At 37.1% G+C, this 2,736-nt stretch overlaps 1 pseudogene; it reads left to right on the plus strand.

Annotated features, from left to right (window-relative positions):
• Window positions 1–2,245: 2,245 nt before the first annotated feature.
• LOC126058199 (uncharacterized) lies at window positions 2,246–2,364 on the plus strand (annotated as a pseudogene).
• The last annotated feature ends 372 nt before the right edge of the window (window positions 2,365–2,736 follow it).

The following is a 2,736-nucleotide window of genomic DNA, read 5'->3' on the forward strand; positions in this document are numbered from 1 at the left end:
ATATGATGTCCGCCTGTCTCTCTGCTTGCTTCTATCTTTTATATCTCAAGAGATTGCCTCAAGACACAATCTAATCCTGCAGGTTGAATCCTGCCTCACTAACACAACTGCCACCCATCCTCCCTCATTTTAATCATAGAGGCAGGATATACAACATATAGGAAAATCATACCATACCAGCAATCATGGCCCAGCCAAATTGATACATACATTTTTGGGGGAGCATAATTCAATCCATGACAATTAGGTTGTGTCTTCAGTCAATCTCTTTTGAGATATAAAAGAAAGAAGCAAGCAGAGAGACAGGAGGACTGCATACCACCAAGAAAGAAGCACCAGGAGCAGAGCACATCCTTTGGACCTAGGGTTCCTGCACTGAAAACCTCCAAGATCAGGGCAAGATTGATGACAGGGACCTTCCTCCAGGGCCAATAGAGAAAGCCTTTCCCTAGAGCTTGTACCCTGAATTTGGACTTCCAGCCTCCTAAACTATGAGAAAATAAATTTCTGTTTGTTAAAGCCATCCACTTGTGGCATCTGTGTTGGCAGCACTAGATGACTAAGACAGATACTATCAGATAATTTATCATAAATGTATGTAGAGTTCCAGAATGAACAAAGAGAGATGGGGCAGAAAAAATTACTTAGGAAGTATTGACCAAGAATGTTCCAAATTTGATGAAAACTTCAAATCCACAGATTAAAGAAGCTCAATAAACACTAAACATTAAACATAAAGAAAAAGACACCAGGCACAATGTATCATACTGCTGAAAACCACACGGGGTTGGGGGGGGAACTTAAAACAACATAAAAAAAAAAATACAGCATATGCAGAGGAACACAGATAAGAATATCAGGAAACTCCTTGCCTGAAACTGTACAGACCAAACAGCAATGGGGAAACAGCTTTATCGTGGGAGGGAAATACCATCAACTTAGATTTGTTTACCCAGCAAAAATATCTTTCAAAACTGAAGGTAAAATAAAGACTTTTTAAGCAAACAAAAGCTGAAAGAAATCATTGCTAGCAGCTGTACGCTATAAGAAATATTAAAGAAACTTCTTCACAGGGAAAGAAAATGGAAGTTTGGATCTACACAAAGAAATGGAAAGCACCAAAAATGATAAACATAACAATGACTATAAACTTCTTATTTTTTATTACATATTTAAATGAAAATTGGTTGTTTACATAAAAAATAATAATATGCGGTAAGGTTAATAGCATAGAAGAGAGGAAATGTATGACGGCAATGTCACAAAAGATATATTCAATGATGCAGTATTATTTGAAGATAAACTGTGATAAGATGTATATTGCGAGACCTAAAGCAGACGTGAATAAAATTATAACATTGAAATTATACAAAGTATGTTCTCTTACCAAAATGGAATTAAACTAGAAATAATCACAATATAGCTAGAAAGCCCCAAATATTTCTAAAGACTTCTGAAATACCAATCAAATGAGAAATCAAATAAAAAGAAACTCACATTTCTTTTTTTTTTTTTTGTTTTAGCAACCTTGTGGGATGTAGCTGAAGCAATGTATCATTTCAATCCTTAATATTTATTGTTCAGTCTCTGATATTTGTATTTACGTCATGGATCCCTGTGTGGTTCTGGAGAAGGATATTCAGAAACCAAAGCCTGGTGCTAGGTGTACTCGTTGCAACTAATCCTCTCAGTTGACATGACTGTGAAATAGATGATGTGTCCAATACATACATGCACTGCATAAACATATCCACTCACATATATACAAGTCCTCACACATCTGTCCGTTTATCTATCTATAGCTGTATATCTACTTACATATCTCTAGAGATGTATTTATCTACCAACATCAATGTTTATACTGATGCCTTAATTTCAGTATAACACCGTAGGATTAACCCTCTCTTTCCATATTTGTAGTTCTCCCTTTTGACAATGAGAAAACTGGTTCTCATTATCTACAAAGTATTTATTTATTCACATAATACAATTTTTCCTCCAAGAGACTCCTCCAAGTAACCAAACCATTGCTGTCAAGAGGACAATACAGACCTACTCTCTCTCCGTACTGGAAACCCTGGTGATGTAGTGGTTAAGAGCTCAGGTGCTAAGAAAAAGGTTGACAGTTTGAATCTAACAGGCGCTCCTTGGATACTCTATGGGTCAGTTCTACTCTGTCTTATAGGGTGTCTATGAGTCCGAATTGACGCGATGGCAATGGGTTTTGGCGGGGGCGCTTATACAGACATACAGCCATACCACCCAGAATGTGCCTGATCTCCTCTGATCTCAGAAGCTAAGCCGAGTCGGGCCTAGTTAGAACTTGGATGGGAGACTGCCTGGGAATACCGGGTGCTGCAGCCTTTTGAAGCTCCGGTAGTACAGTGGTTAAGAACTCAGCTGCCAACTAAAAGATTGGCAGTTTGAATCCACCAGCCGCTCCTTGGAAACCCTATGGGGTAGTTCTACTCTTTCTTGCAGGGTCACTATGAGTCCGAATCGACTCAACAGCAATGGGTTTGGTTTTTTTTTTAATATATATCATGATATTAAGAAAGTATACTTCAATTATTATTTTTTGATTGTTTCATCAGAAACAGATGTTGAGATTTGTCAAGGGTTTTCATCATCTACAAAAAGAGTCACAGAGGAATTATACAATAAATGGTGGCTCTTATTAATATTGATAATGGGTAAATTATTAAAAGAGAGAATATTACTTATTTTGGAAGATAA

Source organism: Elephas maximus, chromosome 1, assembly GCF_024166365.1.
Source record: "Elephas maximus indicus isolate mEleMax1 chromosome 1, mEleMax1 primary haplotype, whole genome shotgun sequence".
NCBI lineage: Eukaryota > Metazoa > Chordata > Mammalia > Proboscidea > Elephantidae > Elephas > Elephas maximus.